The 18,361-nt window shown below is 43.8% G+C and overlaps 1 protein-coding gene and 1 pseudogene across 1 annotated transcript in view; one reads left to right on the plus strand and one right to left on the minus strand.

Annotated features, from left to right (window-relative positions):
- The window catches only part of BCAR3 (BCAR3 adaptor protein, NSP family member), a 294,360-nt gene that overhangs the window by 197,641 nt on the left and 78,358 nt on the right, over positions 1-18,361 (minus strand). The window lies entirely within an intron of this gene.
- On the plus strand, positions 853-3,307 carry LOC105708316 (long-chain-fatty-acid--CoA ligase 1-like; annotated as a pseudogene).

An 18,361-nucleotide genomic window follows, 5' to 3' on the forward strand; every position in this document is an offset into this window, starting at 1 on the left:
TTCAGTGTGGGAGAGAATTACACAAGGGCATGAATCCAGGAGGCGAGAATCAATGGGGCCCCCTGGAGGCTGGCCACTAACCAGTTCTGGGAAGCCTTCGGTGATCCTCAGTTTGTGTCAAGCATTTCTTTCTTATTTTTCCATAATACCCAAATCCATTTATCACCCACTAAAGCCTCCTGCTTTGTTATAGACATGAGGATACATACTTACTGGGATACAAGGAGTCTATCAGCTCTTGTACTGTGAAGGCAGAGCCACCCTATCGCAGACTCAAAAGACAGTGGTGGAATAAGTTGTGATCCCTGGAGAAACTTGGAGCTGAATGCCATTGTAGCAATCGCTTATTCTAATTCTAAATGCCTCTTGAGATACTTTATTTCTGTTTATGTGTTCCTCTCTTCTACCAGACTATAAGCTCCTCGAGGACAGGGATGCTGTCTTATTTTTATGTATCCCCAGTGCTCAGCATAAAGCTTATAACAATAGCCTATGAATGATAATGGAAGTGTTGGATGAATTATTCTCTGGGCCTCAATTTTCTCATTTGTATTGGACTGGTTGATTTGCAAGCCACTTGCATCTTTATCACATGAAGAGCCTTAGAGCCTTCTTTCTAGTGGAATGTAGTGATGTGGCATGACAGTTCATCGCCACTTCCCAGAAGCATCTCCTTTTGTTTTGGGATTCTAGGAGTCTAGTAGCAATTGTACTGTGGAAGCAGAGATACCTTATAGCAGGCCTTGAGAAGACAGTGATGGAATACATTGTCATCCATGGGTTCAGTTTTTCAGCAGAGGCCAATTCAAGAACAACTTCCAGAGGGAGTGGGCTGCAGTGACAGCCGGCGGTGGAGCGGCCCGCCCACGGAGGAGAATTCAGCTTAGAGAACTATCAACACAGGACAATGCAAGCCCATGAGTTGTTCCGGTATTCTCGAATGCCAGAGCTGGTTGACTTCCGACAGTATGTGCGCACTCTTCCGACCAACACGCTTATGGGCTTCGCAGCTTTTGCAGCACTCACCACTTTCTGGTATGCCACGAGACCCAAAGCCCTGAAGCCACCATGTGACCTCTCCATGCAGTTGGTGGAAGTGGCGGGTAGTGGTGGTGCTCGAAGATCCACACTACTTGACAGTGATGAGCCCTTGGTGTATTTCTATAAGGATGTCACAACATTATACGAAGGTTTCCAGAGGGAAATACATGTGTCAAATAATGGCCCCTGTTTAGGCTCTCAGAAACCAGACCAACCCCATGAATGGCTTTTATACAAGCAGGTTGCAGAATTATTGGAGTGCATAGGCTCAGCACTGCTCCAGGAGGGTTTCAAGGCCGCCCCAGATCAGTTTGTTGGCATCTTTGCTCAAAATAGACCAGAGTGGGTGATTATTGAACAAGGATGCTTTGCTTATTCGATGGTGATTGTTCTACTTTATGATACCCTTGGATCTGAAGCCATCACGTACATAGTCAACAAAGCTGAACTCTCTCTGGTTTTTGTTGACAAGCCAGAGAAGGCCAAACTCTTACTGGAGGGTGTTGAAAATAACACCAGGCCTTAAAATCATAGTTCTCATGGATGCCTACGGCAGTGAACTGGTGGAACAAGGCAAGAAGTGTGGGGTGGAAGTCATCAGCATGAAGGCAATGGAGGACCTGGGAAGAGCTGACAGACAGAAGCCCAAGCCTCCAGCACCCGAAGATCTTGCAGTGGTTTGTTTCACAAGTGGGACTTACAGGCAACCCCAAAGGAGCACTGATCACTCATCGAAATGTAGTGAGTGATTGTTCAGCTTTTGTGAAAATGACAGAATACAGTCATTCCTTGCCCAGATGATATTGATAACTTTCTTGCCTCTCGCCCATATGTTTGAGAGAGTTGTAGAGTGTGTAAGGCTGTGTCATGGAGCTAAAATCGGATTTTTCCAAGGAGATATCAGGCTGCTTATGGATGACCTCAAGGTTCTTCAACCTCGTCTTCCCTGTGGTTCCGAGACTGCTGAACCGGATGTTTGACCGAATTTTCGGACAAGCAAACACCACACTGAAGCGATGGCTCTTGGACTTTGCCTACAAGAGGAAAGAAGCAGAACTTCACAGCAGCAGCATCAGAAACAACAGCCTGTGGGACAAGCTGATCTTCCACAAAATACAGTCGAGCCTGGACGGAAGAGTCCGGCTGATGGTCGCAGGAGCGGCACCGGTGTCTGCCACTGTGCTGACGTTCCTCAGAGCAGCCCTGGGCTGTCGGTTTTATGAAGGCTATGGACAGACCGAGTGCACTGCCGGGTGCTGCCTGACCGTGCCTGGACACTGGACCGCAGGTCATGTTGGGGCCCCGATGCCTTGCAATTTGATAAAACTTGTTGATGTGGAAGAAATGAATTACATCGCTGCCAAGGGCGAGGGCGAGGTATGTGTGAAAGGGCCAAATGTATTTCAGGGCTACTTGAAGGACCCAGCAAAAACAGCAGAAGCTTTGGACAAAGACGGCTGGTTACACACAGGGGACATTGGAAAATGGTTACCAAATGGCACCTTGAAGATTACTGACAGGAAAAAGCACATATTTAAGCTGGCACAAGGAGAGTACATAGCACCTGAAAAGGCTGAAAATATCTACCTGCGAAGTGAGCCTGTTGCTCAGGTGTTTGTCCACGGAGAAAGCTTGCAGGCATTTCTCATTGCAATTGTGGTACCAGATATCAAGACATTATGTTCCTGGGCCCAAAAGAGAGGATTTGATGGGTCCTTTGAGGAACTGTGCAGAAATAAGGATGTCAGAAACGCTATCCTTGAAGACATGTGAGACTTGGGAAGGATTCTGGTCTAAAACCATTTGAACAGGTCAAAGGCATCGCACTGCACCCTGAATTGTTTTCTATCTACAATGGCCTTCTGACTCCAACAATGAAGAAGAAAAGGCCAGAGCTGTGGAACTATTTCAGGTCGCAGATAGATGAACTTTATTCCACTATCAAGGTTTAGTGTGAGGAAGAAAGCTCAGAGGAAATGGCACAGCTCCACAATCTCTTCTCCTGCTGATGGCCTTCATGTTGGTAATTTTGAATACAGCAAGTGTAGGGAAGGAAGCATTTGTGTTTGACTTGTCTATTCGGGGTTCTTCTCATAGGAATGTTAGAGGAAATGGAACACTGCCTTACAGTCACCTCATGTTGCAGACCATGTTTATGGTAATACACACTTTCCAAAATGAGCCTTAAAAATTGTAAAGGGGAAACTATAAATGTGCTCAGTTATTTGAGACTTCCTCAGTTAAAAAGGTGGGTTTCAAATCTTCTGTCTCCCTGTTTTTCTAACCAAGGGGTTAGGACTTTGCTATCTCTGAGATGTCTGCTACTTGCTGCAAATTCTGCAGCTGTCTGCTGCTCTGAAGAGTACAGCGCACTGGAGGGAAGTGTGCCCTTTAAAAATAAGAACAACTGTCCTGGCTGTCCTCACAAGTGGACCAGAGATTTTTTTTTAAATCCCTGCTACTGCCCCTTCTCACAGGCACTCACAAAACCCTTCTGATTCATAAGGGTTATGAAATTCATGTTCTTCTCCAGTCCCTGTGGTTTCTGTTGGAACTTGAAGTTTCCAGTAAGCAGAAGGGCAGATCCAGCTCAGAACCATGCAGATATGGAGCCTCTGGCAAATGGGTGCTCATCAGAGCGCATGGATTCTCATTCATGGCAGAATGCTCTTGGACTTTGTTCTGCAGGTCTGATTCCCCTGCTCCATCCTTTTTCAGGAGTTATTTAAAAATCTGCCTTAGATTCTACAGTGAAGACAAGCATTTCAAGAAAGAGATACCTGGATCAGTCATGCTCAACTGTGATGCCTGAATAACTGTCTACTTTATCTTCACTGAACCACTCACTCTGTGTAATGGCCAACGGATTTTTAATGTGGTTTTCATACCAAAAGATCATGTTGGGATTAACTTGCCTTTTTCCCCAAAAAATAAACTCTCAGGCAAGCATTTCTTTAAAGATATTAAGGGAGTAAATATACTTGGGTACTTACTGAAATGGACAATAATAAACAAATGTTCTTATAATGCTACCTGATTTCTATGAAATGTGTTTGACAAGCCAAAATTCTAAGATGTAGAAATCTGGAAAGTTCATTTCCTGGGATTAACTTTTCAAGGGATTTTTTTAAGTTAATTTGGGAAATTAACAGCATTTCACTTTATTGTGAGTCTTTGCCACATTTGACTGAATTAAGCTGTCATTTATACATTTAAAACAGCTGTTTTGGGGTATGTGAGAGTACATGTATTATATACAAGCACAACAGGGCTTGCACTAAAGAATTGTCATTATAATAACACTATTTGGTAGCCTAACTTCATATATGTATTCTTAATTGCACAAAAAGTCAGTAATTTGTCACCTTGGGGTTTTGAATGTTTGCTTTAAGTGTTAGCTATTTCTATGTTTTTAATAAACCAAAACAGAATTTCCAAAAAGAATAAAGGAAACCAAAATAAATATTTCTGCATTTCAAAAAATAAAAAAAATAATAAATTAAAAAAAAAAAAAAAAGAACAACATCCAGATGTATTGTGGGCAAGGAAAAGACAATTCAAGATAAAGAGACTTTGTTACTCTGTGAATTCATCTGATTTTTACTCTCTTGCTTGAAAACCTCTTTGGTTCTCCACTGCCAGCAGAGCAAAACTCAACTTCCTTAGTCTGCTCCTAATTACCTTCCCTTCATGGACTCTTGCTTCAGGCAAACTGCACACTAGCTGTACCCTGACCAGGGCTGTGTTTTCTTTGTCTGTGGTGATTCTTTCCCTTGATGTAACCTCTCCCAAGCAAAATCTAGGCCAACATTCTCCAAAGATCCCTCAAACTTAAATGTAAGTTGATTTGGAAGTTGTATTCTCAAGAGATGCTTGAAATTAAAACTATCAAGATGTATTAAAAAACTTATGCTGTGTATTTTTTCTTAAAACATTTCATCTAATAGGGAATGAGAAACAGACTATAAATTAATTAATTGCACTTTCTCAAAGTTTTATTTGATGTACCACGTCATGCAAGAGAGAAAAACTGAGACCAGGAAAAAGAGCGATCTGGAGGTGAGCCTTCCAGATCAGTGGGCCAGTAACACAGGCAGAGCTTGAGAGTCCTACAGACAGTCCCAACTGCTCCAAAATCTCACATAGTCCAGCTTAGTTTCCACCGCTCTGGAGCATACAGTCTTTGCATTGGAGGTTCATAAAAATAAATTCATTTAAATTTACCAAATATTTCCCTTTCACTGTTAAAACATGAACCTCAAAGGAGAAAGTGCTGATACGGCTTTTCCTTGAGACACTTGTCTAATTTGGATCCAAGCAGGTGGTGTTTTCCCAGATTGACTCTGTTTGGAAAATGTTGTGGGGACTTTGATGAGAGCACTCAATCAGCCAGGAAAGTACAGACAAGCCCGTTCTTACCCAGCCACTCCTGAGTACACTGACTACATTATTTGTCTATAATGTAAATAGGTATTTATTTAATGTGTCTCTTTGTATAAAGATCATAGGTCTGTGTGCCTGTCATCTCTCAGTCCACATAACTATTGTTTCTTAAAAAGAAAGGTTAAGGCTTAATGGTGCCAACAGTATGATATCAGGATGAACATAAAAGGATGCTGGGGAAGGGCATGGGGATGTGTAGTGGGAGGGGATAGAAAGTTCAGGGAAGACCCGTGGATCTAACCTAGCCAGGCCTGATTAGCCTGAGGCCTGAGAGGCAGCAGATTGTATGCAAGAATAGCCCCCACCACCCACACTGCACACTACAGTTATCCAGGGCATTCACATCTGCAATCTCCTTTCACCCTGGCAATGGCCCCATTAGGTAAGCATTATTATCCCCACTTTACAGATTGGAATGCCAAAGCTTAGAGTGTGATGAGAGTCTTAGACACATTACAATTTAGTGGCAAAATTATTTATTCCCATTGGTGCTTGATTGCAGAGTTAGGCCCATGCAAAGTATGAAGTTGGCAAGCTATCCTGATCAGTCCCTGTCTTCCTCCCGAGGACACATTTCCACAGGGGTAAATACCTATAAAATGAGCCTACTGTAGAGGCAGTCATAATGAGAAGACCGTTTTGCTAATGTGAAGTGCTTCTCCAATAGGAGCACTTTCCATTAGCAACAAATGAGTGCAAGAGAGAATCTGGGACCTTACTTGAATCTCTCTCAGGCCACCAATCTGTATAGTATGATGAAGAGAGGCTGGCCCTTCTGCATACACAGGACCCAGGGTCCCACTTAAGGCAGAGGTAAGCTGGGTTTGAATGCGAGATGCACCCCCCAGCTTCCCTCTGGGCTCTCTAGGGCACATCCCATGAAACCTTTGCTTTTCCCACTGTACTGTGATCATAAAGGGGACCAAGCCTGAGGCCAGCAGAAACCCCTGTCCCGCCTTCCCTGGCTCAGTTCTCTAGACCTCCCTCACTGACATGATTCATTGCTTTCGTTAAACAGGATGCTCAGCCAAATGCAATGGGTTTCATGTCTTCCCCGACAAGGAAATCCCCTTAGGAAGCAAGCTGCCATGGTGTCTGAGAGAAGAAAGAAACTACAAATGAAAGAGATTTGCCCAAACTGCAGTTTCTCTTTCCCCTTCCAGGCCTTCTCTAATTTTACTTTGAGCTGGGCCAAAACCCAAAGGCATTTCTTTTTTTACTTAATTATCTCCAGGGAACCATAGCTAGAAATCAGGCAAGCACATGTCTGCCCTACCCACCAGGTATACCCTTGTTTGGTGGCTGGGGTCAGAAGTCTTATGGATGACAGCAATTCTCTTTCCCACAAAGAAGCAGACTCTTTTTCAAAGAGCCTGTGATGGAAAGTCTCCCAGGTGGAGCCCACCATGTGGGGCAGAAGCAGATGCTCCAAGAACCTGCTGGTTTGGTCATGTGACTGTGAGTGGAGGGAAAGAGGTGATTCTGCCAGCTTGGCTGTGCAGATGGCAGTTGGCAGTTGGATTCAGTCTCTGCCCACCTCCAAGGAGTTAGGTGCTTTGAAGACAGATGAGTTCACCCTTCAGCAAATGAACAGAGCCTTTATCAACAGCATTTGTGAGAAGAGAAGAGGGGCCCATGGTTCAGTTGTTTCCAGAATTGGTTTGTCATAGGCTCTTGTGGTTATTCAGAAATTACCAAACGTTGGCTTCTTGAGCGGAAATGTTTTATGCAAATTAAAGGTGGAGATCAAGATGCACTTATCTTTCTCCTACCCACCCACCACCTTTCTTCTCCTGAATCAATCCCCTCTATCCCTAGCACAATCAAATCAACATTGAATAGTCTCTTGTCTCTTGCTACTTGATAAGCAGAAGAAAGTGTCCTGGATTCTCATCTTGTCTCTTCCAGGTGTTCATAACCATGCGTGGGGCAGGGAGGCAGAGGTAGCAGGCAGGCAACCCTATCTACTTCTTCATTAGATCCCCCATCTGAAAAGTAAGGCGTTTAACACATTTTATGGCTGGGCATGATAGCTCATTTCTGTAATCCCAGCACTTTGGAAGGCTGAGGTGGGAGGATCACCTGAGACCAAGAGTTCAAGGTCAGCCTGGGCAACATAGTAAGACCCCATCTCTAGTTTAAAAAATTAAAAACAAACCAAAAAATATTTAAGTCCTGGGCATGTTTCTAGGGGAGTGTCATAAGTGAAAGTGCTTAGAACTCTTCAGAAGATAGAAGCTTTTATTCACTTAAACACAGTATTTGTATGAAACTAAAGGTGAGACAGAGGTCTTGGGATGATAGAAGGATGCAACTTGGACGAAAAATTCAATGGAAGTCTAATGCTTTCCTTGTGCTCGACCAGGAAAAAGGCAGCTGGCTGTGGATCAGCTCAGGGATTTGTAAGCATGTGGGTAGGAGGATGTCAAGAGCATCTAATTTGCAAAGTCTTCTGGGATAGTCACAGAAGGAGTGGCAGCAGCAGCCGTCAGCCCAGGTCCAAAGGAATATGGGCTGGGTGCCATTCCTGTCCGGGAGCTGGAAAAGATGCACTGGGCTGAGATGCTACAAGGCTGTGCTCAATTCAAGACTCCCACCCTAACCCTCACACCTCCCTCCAGCCTTTCAAGATGCCTCTTGCAGTAGACATCTGCAAACACTAGATGTAAAGTTGAGACTTTCTATGTACTTAATCCTTAAAGAAGGAGAGCTTCATGGGTAGTTTAGTCTTAAAAAGAACACTAATACTTTTGTAGAACAGAGCAACTTTCTCAGAGCAGCAGAAAGGGAGAGGTCATTACTAAATTTGTTCTCCCCACAGCCTGCGGACATCCTCAGAAAACACAAGGTTTGCCCAGCACGTACACCTATAAATGTAGTCAAAGTGCCCCAGGCTCAAAAACCCAACTCCACACCCTACCACTCTGTGCCACTCCTTAGTTTCGACTTTCTCTTTGTTTTTCCCTTTGCAGTCAAATTGTCTTGAAAGAGTGATCCACACTCTGTTTTCACTAACACAACTCCCACACTCCTGAGACCCCTGGAGTCTGGCTTTTATCACTACTTGTCCCTAAAAATGCTCTCCCACAGGTGAAAGGCTGCCTCCTAACTATCAAATTCAAGATCTGCATCTTGTAATTCTAAACTCAATTTAGTTTTTAAAACTAAACTGGCACATTATGGTGGTGAGTCTACTCGAGTCAAATGTTGATTCAGCACCTTTGCTGTCTTCAGCAAAGTCCTGGGATTACAGGCATGAGCCACTGGACCCAGTCCCATCATTTCTTTTGTTGAAGGATACAGTAACATTTCTTTGAGACGTTTGCAATGCCCTGCTCAGTCCTGCTCAAAGCTCTCTCTTCCCAAGGCTTCTGCAACACTCCTACTTTTCTGAATCTCCTTTTATCTTGTTTCTTCCTTCTCAGTTTCCTTCACTGTCTCTTTCTCCTCTGTCCCTTAAATATTGGCTTTCCCCAGGGCTCTGGTCTTGGTCTTCTTTGCTTTCTTCATTCTTCATATTTTTAATGGACATTCATCATTCTTTATGGCTGACCAGCCCCTCTAAACAGGTTTTGTCTTCGAAGTCTCCACCTTAAGAGTTTAGGTGGGAAGCAAAGGCAGTTTGGATACTGGTTCCTGCTTCCCTCTCAGCTAGGGTGCACACATGCAGCCTTGGATCTGGCAACCAGATGCACCTCCTGAAAGCCACCTTTGAATGGGAAACCAGGCTCAAAAGGCGCACACTTGTGGCTCCATTCAGGTGAGGATAGATGCTGCTATGTCCACCTGTTTTAATAGGGCAGGTGAGCACTAATGAGACCCTAAACTAACATAGGGGCGCTGGGACCAGGGGAAGAGACAAAATCGAGAGATATGTACAAGAGTAGGTTAACCACTTTGGGTGAAGACAGACACCAACAACTGCAAATAGGATGATGTGATGCTGTTACTCAAGATTGGAAGTATAAGAGAAGAATCCCTGTGGAAAGTAGAGAGTGGCCCCTATACTGTTCTAGAAGTAGTGTCCAGTGTCCAGTAGCACCAGCTGCGGTGTCTGTGCCCAGCATTGTTGTAGACAGGGCATTGCATAAGTCTCGAAGAAATGTTACTGTATCCTTCAACAAAAGAAATGATGGGACCGGGTCCAGTGGCTCATGCCTGTAATCCCAGCACTTTGGGAGGCTGAGCCAGGCAGATCACCTGAGGTCAGGAGCAAGGTCAGAGCAAGGCTCTGTCCCCCACCCAAAAAATAGAAGAAAAAGAAAGAAAAAAAGAAATTATGGTGTGTGCTGAGTGTGTTGTGTGTGTATGTGTATTAATTGCATATTAATCTCTCACTATGGCTTCCAGAGCCACTAAAGAAGAATATATTTGGGTTTAAGTTTTGGTTAATGTTTCTTCATAGTTCTCTTTCTTATTACCCTTCCCTCACAGTATTTTTAAAAATATAAATCATTAATAAAAGAAAAGGAAACAAACTCTGTTAATGCAATCTTCAAAGTCGACATTTCAACAGATAAAAGGCTCACAATTTCTAAAACCAGATTCTTTAAGTCACTAGGAAACTATGTGATACAAGTTGGCCCCACTTTAAGAAAATCCAGTCTCTAAAAACCCTAATTAACAAAACTGAAACTAGGAAGTAAATTTGCACAGGAGTCTTTACTAGGAAATTCCCCATTCATACATTGCTCTCAAGTCAATTTAAAATATACTTAAAGTATACATGTTTAATTTCCACTCACCAAATCAGTAACACAAGTATTATGTAAAGCAAATTGCACCTGCACAAATTTAGTAATTTTATACTCTTAAAAATCTTCATTCTTGGTATTTGCTCAGTGAGTAATTTGCTTAAAGATGATCTTGATTTTTTTTAATTCTCCTGCTTTGGTTGAAATGTTTCAGCTTAAAGATATATGATAAATGGGGGTTTCCCTATCTTAATATGAGGCACCAGAATTTGTCTCAGTTGAAGGAATTTGTACTGCAATTGAACAAAAGTTATTCTTTCAACTCTCCTTTGATATTTGGCACCAGACCAAAGAATCTAAAATTAGCCGCCTTCAAGAATCCAGGTGTGGGCTAAGTGGAAGCAATTCAGTTTGCCCTAGGAAGTCACAGAAGTTGTTCTAACAGTAAAGAGTTCTGATCAAACTGCTTCCTTCACTAAAGCCAACTGCTCAGGACTGCCTCCTTCAGCAAGGAACGGAAAATCACCACATTTCAGGCACCAGTGAGGGCATCTTGAATAAACTCTTCATCCTGTAGCTCAGGGGAATGAAGTGGCAGCCTTTCTGAAGCTGTTTCCACATCTGCAAAATGGAATTTTGCTAACCTGTCCTGCTCACCACTCAAAGGCATTGTGAGGATCAAGTGAATGGGCTTTTGAAACTATAAACATTCTGTAAGCATGAGGCATTATTATTTTCTATAGTCACAATGATGGTTTTAAAATTCTTTAACTAGTCTTCCCATCCATAGCTGCCTTCTCTTTGACTACAGACAGCTGAACTTAAAGAGACTCACTTGTAACCCATAGAATGCTACAACTTCCTGAGGCTAGGTTAGAAAAGACGATTCCACTTCTGCCTGGTTTTCTTGGGACACTGGCTCTTGGAGAAACCATGCACCGTGTTACAAGTCTAACTACCCTGAGACTGCCATGTTGTGGGGAAGCCACATGGAAAGGCCATGTGTAGGCCCTCTGGCTGGCGATTCTAACTGTCACATCCCTCCCAGGTCAGGCTCAAGACATGTGAGTGAATGAGCTTCCAGGTGATTCCAGGTTCCAACCATCAAGATACCCTGGATCTTTACTTTTCCCAGAAGATTCCCCAGAAATCACGGAGCAGTGATGAGTCCTTCTTGCTGTGCCATTTCTGAATTTCTAACCTTGCAGAATCCATGAGCATGATAAAATAGTTGGTTTTTTTCTGCCACTAAATTCGTGCTGTTTGTGATGGAGCCACGGTCATCAGAACAGTCACACTGGGTAACAATGACCACAGTGACCATAGAAACAACATCAAACGCCACGCACAGCAGCAAGGCCTGCACACTCACCTCACTTCATCCTCACCAGAACTCAGGGAGGAAGTCATCATTTTCCCCTCACACAGCGAGGAAACTGAAGATCAAGGGGCTAACAACTTCAATTCCATAGGGAGGAAGTGGCAGAGCCAGGGCTGATACTTCGGCCTGGCTTAACTGCAAAGCCCACCTCTGAGCCGCAGCTGACTCTTCCCACGCAGTGGGTGGCAGCATGACTGTGAACACAAACCTCTGGACTTCCATTGTGACGGCCTTTCCCTCATGCCCTCATCTATTTGGTTCCCACGGTTCCTCTCTTTTCCCACTTGCTGCCTACAATTCCCTTCTTTCAAGAAAGGAATGAAACCTCTGCATTTTCTGACCTGAGTAACTTTACACCCGGTACCAAGCTGGCCTGGTATAACCAGAGAGGTTTCCAGACTCTGGCAGCAATCCTGCCATGCCTCGGGCTCAAACAGCCATGCAGCTTCACCTCAGAAGCCCTGCCTTGCCTCATAAACCTTGGCCAAGCCCATCAGAACTAGTTTTCTTCTGAACTCCAGGGAGAAAATATAAAATAATTCACAGAGCAACTCATTCACACATTCCAATCTCCAAACATGCAGTATGACCCATTTCCTCTTGGCCCCCAGAGCCATTAGCACACTTGTGACAAATTATCTAGAAGATTCCCCATATGCTGGTGTTCTCAGCCAGCCCCACAGGCTGGCAGCCTCCAGACTGCTCCAACACAAGGGTGTGTGGCTGGGGCTACTGCCCTGGCAAGGCCTTCCCAGCCTAGTGGGGAACAGCCATGCCAGCTTTGGCCCTGGCATCTGTGGATGCCCTGAGTTACAGATCCACCCACATGACCCAGATAGAGGCATGTGATTTTGAACGTCTTTAGGAACACAGCTCAGAATGCAGCTCTTTGCTGTGCATTTGAAGGTTTGCTTTGGCTGTTCACATTTATTACCTGGCAATACCACCGGCACACTCATTTCATCCAGCCCTCACCAAACCCAAACCTCAGGCACTTCTTACTGGCAAGAGGCCACCCTCTTCAAAGGCAGGCATGGAAGAAGCTGGGCACTAACTCTTCCACTTAAAACTGTCACTACCACAGAGTGTGAAGGGAGCTGGCTTGTCCCACATTGAATTCTCCTGTAGAGGCCATTTCTGGTCTCCTGTCATGTGACTGTGAAGCTCCTAAAAGGGCTATGACTACCCAGCTAGCCCCTCTGCATTAGGAATGGCCCCAGAGCTCATGGATCGGGAGCTGTGAGGATTCTCCTTCCTAGGCTAGAGCCAATTCAAGTCAGCAGTGAGCATCCACCTGGGCATGGGAAATACTAAGATGCATAAAACAAATCTCTCCCCTCACCCACGGTTGCAGACATTTGTCCTCAATCTTGACTTTCAGTTGTGACATCACATGTCAATTGGTTGTGAGGTGAATCACACGTAATTTGTTATCAATAATAGAAAGTACCAAAGGTTTGAAATAGGAGTGCATTCAAAATAAAAAGATAAGAGTGGATTCATGGGTATGCATATGATATCATTGCTCTCACTTATGTTCAGACACACCTTCTTTGGTGAAGGAAAAAGTATTGGAGGTAGTGATCTGAGTTCTGTGATATTTGTGAGTGTTGTCTGTGAGCCCAGTGAAGGCAGGACGTTGGCTTGATCCACACAGGGCCACACTCCATATCTGTAACAAAGAGGGTGCCTCCTTCACCGTTTTTCATAGAGAAAGGACTAGACTTGAAGGAAGGCTGCCTTTCGAGAAAGCAGAAAAAGTGGTCGAAACCATTGCTTTTTGACTCTGGCAAGATTTGTTTGTTATTTGTTTAGGAAAAGAACAGTGCACTGGTTATATTAAAGCCCTGGCAATATTTTTTATTACTGTGAGCTTTACCTCTCTATTTCATATCTCATAGATGGCCTGTGATGAATCATGTGATGCACAGTGCTAAGTTAATCTCTTTAATGGTAATAATGCTGTTTACTTGTATTGTGCTTTAAAATTACAGTTTAAATGTGAATGTTTTTGCATTCATTGACTCAGGTAGGCATGCCTTTAAGAACCTTTGAAGTAGGTCTTATCTCTACCTACTGTGAAGAGATAACCTCAGAGAGGTCTTGCTCAAAGTCTATAGCAGGTGAATAATAGAGCTGAGATTCAAATCCAGATCATGTGTTTCCAACCTGTGTTTTTTTTATTCCACTCAGGTTGTGTTACGCCCAACTTCATAACAGTGAACAAAGATGCAGCTACACTTTCAATATTGACATCTCAAGGGTATGGTGGCCAGTTTCACATTGTTGGATGGGATGTCTCACCGGCTGACAGAAGCCTGTCTCTTGGTAGTGGAGACACATCAACCTCTCTCTCCTTGGTGGTCTTCTTGACTGGTGAGGCAGCCATTCTGCAGAATTTTGTCTGCTTTAGGTAGGCAGACCCTGTACTGCATGCGTGTGTGTGCACGTATGCTCACACAGACACACACATGACTAGGACTATTTCAGACTTGGCAGGGGTAAATACATCCATTTGGTGCTTTAATAGGCAGCCCAACCCAGTGACTGCCTGAGAGCCCACAAGTGTCATTTCTGACTATCTAAAGACCAGAGCAGCTATATGCTGCCAAGGTTGGCTGCTGGGTTGGTTTTGGGGTTCTTTTGCATTATGGGCTTATGGGTACTTTACTGTGACTTAAATCACAGGAAATCTTGCAGAGAAGAGCAGATAAGAAATGCTCCTACAACCTTGCTCCCTTCCCCAAACACACACACATAGAAACACATAGACACACACACCCAGACACACACACACACACACACATACACACACACATATACACACACACACACCCTTCTGGAGCCCTGCACACCTACAGCAGGCACTGGCTCTGTGACTAAGATGCTCCACCCAGGGAGTCAACTTTGGCTGGGCCAGACTGTGACATGAGCCACTGAACTGCTCATTTGTCATTCAAAGCCAAGGACTTTTCACCCCTCAGCAAAGCATTTCTCAATCAAAATGCTTATTGAACTTAAAACTGAATGGCCATCTAAAGGGTGGGACTAGCACTCCCACAGTCAAAGAAATGAAACTTTTGCTTTGTTGATACTGAGTCTTGGCTCAAGCTTTCAAGGCTGGATGGAATTCCGCCCTGTACTTGCAAACTTTTGCAGAACTGCTCAGTCAGCTTTCTGGGAAAACCATGCTCACGTCCTGCTGGATTCCTCCAGCTTTGGCGTTGTCAACACAGAGATCACTGAGAGTTTAACTCTAAATTGCAGGCCTCCATTGCTCCCCGAACACAAAGGGCAAGATAGAGAGTAATCAGATAACAAGTAATGAAATTACGGTTATGGGTGGAAATGCCTTCCATTTCTACAGCACTTCATCTTTCTGGAGAGCTTGCATGATATGATTTGACCCACACAACATATCTCAGAGGTGAAATTGAGCCAGACTTTCTCTTTGTCTCCATTGTACAGATGAAGAATCAGAAATATATAAACATAGTCAATGATGACTCACATATATGACAGTGGTCCCGTAAGATTATAGCAGACCTGAAAAGTTCCTGTTGTCTAGTGATGTCATAGCTGTGGCAATATCGCAGTGCAGCACGTTCCTCACGTTTGTGGTGATGCTGCTGTAAACAAACCTACCGCACTGCCAGTCATAGAGAAGTCCAGCACATACAGTTACGTAGAGTACATCATAATTGATAATGATAATAAATGACTATGATACTGGTTTATGTATTTATCATACTATAATTTTATGTTAACTTAGAGCATACCCTACTAAAAAAAAAAGTTAACTGTAAAACAGCCTCAGGCAGGTGCTTTAGGAGGTATTCCAGAAGAAGGCACTGTTATCCTAGGAGAGGACAGCTCCATGTGTGCTGCCCCTGAAGAGCTTCCAGTGGGACAAGATGTGGAGATGAAACACAGTGATGCTGATGATCCTGACACTGTCTAGGCTGAGGCTAATGTGTGTCCTTGTGTCTTAGTTTTTAACAAAAAAAAAACTTAAGAAGTAAAAAAAATTAAGTAAAAAATTTAAAAATAGAAAATAGCTACTGAACATGGATATAAAGAAAATATTTTTGCACATCTGTGCAACGTGTTTGTGTGTTAAGCTAAGTGTCAGTATGAAATAATCAAGGCCGGGTGTGGTGGCTCACACCTGTAATCCCAGCACTTTGGGAGGCTAAGGTGGGCAGATCACCTGAGATCAGGAGCTTGAGATCAGCCTGACCAACATGGAGAAACACCATCTCCACTAAAAATACAAAATTAGCCGGGCATGGTGGCGCAGGCCTGTAATCCCAGCTAGTCAGGAGGCTGAGGCAGGAGAATCGCTTGAACCTGGGAGGCATAGGTCATGGTGAGCCATGATTGCACCACTGTATTCCAGCCTCGGCAACAAAAGTGAAACTCCATCTCCATCTCAAAAAAAAAAATCAAAAAGTTAAAAATATTAAAACATTTATAAAGTTAAAAGTTAATGTATTATTGAACAAAGAAAATAAAGTTTTAAAATAAATTTAGTGTAGCCTAAGTGTACAGTGTTTAGGCTACTAAACTAAAGTCTACAGTAGTGCACAGTAGTGTCCTAGGCCTTCACGTTCACCCACCACTCACTGACTGACTCACCTAGAGCAACTTCCAGTCCTGAAAGCTCCATTCATGGTAAGTGCTCTATACATGTGTACCATTTTAAATCTTTATATTGTAGTTTCACTGTATCTTTCCTATGTTCAGACATGTTTAGACACACAGATACTTAGCATTCTGTTACAGTTGCCTCCAGTATTTAGTACAATAACATGCTGTAAAGGTTTGTAGCGTAGGAACAGCAGACTATACCATACAGCAGAGGTATACCATCTAGGTTTGTGTAAGTGCACTTTATGATGTTTGCACAACAATAAAATCACCTAATAATGTATTTTCCAAAATGTATCCCCATCATTAACTACATATGACTGTATATAAAAAGATACAGAGGGAAGAGGTATGTGTGTTGTGTGTGTGCATGTGCATGCGTGTGAGTGCATGCAAAAGGTAGGAAATATTTAATCATTTAAAATTATCTCAGATAATATCTGATGACAGGGGCTTTTGCACCATTTACATTTTTTGTGTTGTGTCCCATCTCAGGGTTATCTGGACTCACGCTGACTCCAGGGCTCAAGCCAGAGTGGGAATTCCCACAGCAAGAGCCAGATTCCTACTGCAGTTCACCTCCCCCTGACAAGTAAGAGTGGGGAGAATACATCCTCCGTTTCATGGGCTTTGTGGCTTTCCTGTCTAGAGCCTCTGACAAGTTCAGTGGATTGTGGAGAACTGCCAATGGCACAGACAAAATGAACAGAACTGATAAGCAGGATTTGAGAGTGATCTACAACCTAAAAGAACCAGATAAGCTCCTCTTTAATTGCATGCAGTGGTCTAAAATTGTTTTCTTTCCCCCCTTGTGTATTAGTGCCCTTGGTGGCTTGGGTTCCCCCTCTTTTAGAAAACACTGTCTGGCCCAGGGTCATCCAAAGGCTGTTATTAGAGTGCTCACTCTTAACCCCTTCCCAAGCCATTCCAGCTCTGTAATACCACTCCCTGGTCTAATAATCAACACCCCACCACCCCCAAGTCATCCAGAGCCCTCCTTTGCATGGGACACGAGTGGCTGGTGCTTCATGCTAGGAAACACCCTGATGGCTAACTGAAGAGCCCAGCACCACTTTATGTTATACAAATTCTTGTAAATTTTGCATTTCATTTCTTCTATTCTCTGGGATCTCTTAAAGGTAGGGGAAGAGCTGATAAAGCAAGTCAGTATATGTGCTAATTTTCAAATTCCAAATAAAATGGTTATAAAGCATATTTTTTTAAATTACATTTGAACAAGAACCTTAACAGAAACTGAAGGGGCCTTGGTAGGTTCCCAAGAGGTAATATTCCATTTGGAATAGAAGTGTATCTGTGCCCATTGTTCCTGCTCCATAAGGAACACTCCAGGGAATGCCCAGGTACAGCTTCTGGGAAGGGTTAGAATGATTTTTGGCACCAACAGCACTCAGAGAGTCTCATGGCTTTGATGACTAGTCCCTGGCATTCCCATTCCAAATGCTATATAATGGTTATCCCCAAATGGGGAGATGCCTGGCCTTACAAAATGTACACTCTAGGCCTCTAGAGTTGCCTGGAATGGGAGAGGCAGAGATGCTGAACTGGACTAGCCTCTTTGGGGTCAGGAAGGGGTGGGGAGGACGTGCAGGCATGTCCCCTTACTAGCTGTGGTTCCAGTTCAGCTCCCACAGTAGGAAAGTCTCTGCTGATTGGGGTCCGTTCTGGGTCTGATGGGCAGGTTAGTGTGCTTAGCCTCTGGAATCCATGTTGAGGTACAAAGAGGAAGACCTTCACTCCTGTCTACTGTCATAGTGAGGAGTGGTCTTCCAAAAGGGACACACAATCATGGGGCCTGAGGACCGAAGCCTCATCAAAGAAGTGGGGCCAGGCCTACCTGATGACCTCTCTTCTCTACACCCCTCTTCTCCCACAGAGGAGCAGAACAGACAGCAGCTGCCCCCATTTTCTCTTTTCTCTGATGTTCACTTTGCATTCACATTACACTCCACTGAGACAGCTGCTGTGAAGTCTCACTGCACCAATTCCCAGGCCAACTTTCAATAGAGAGAAGCAATGACTGGGAGGGAAGTTTGCCCGAGCAACAAGGAGTAAGATCATTTTACAATACGTGTTTGGTTAACTGTTGTGTAAATAGTTGACCCTTCGGAAAGCATCACGACTCCTCTGTACT

The sequence above is a fragment of the Aotus nancymaae genome, unplaced genomic scaffold, assembly GCF_030222135.1.
Source record: "Aotus nancymaae isolate 86718 unplaced genomic scaffold, 86718_ANA_hifiasm-v0.15.2.pri h1tg000122l, whole genome shotgun sequence".
NCBI lineage: Eukaryota > Metazoa > Chordata > Mammalia > Primates > Aotidae > Aotus > Aotus nancymaae.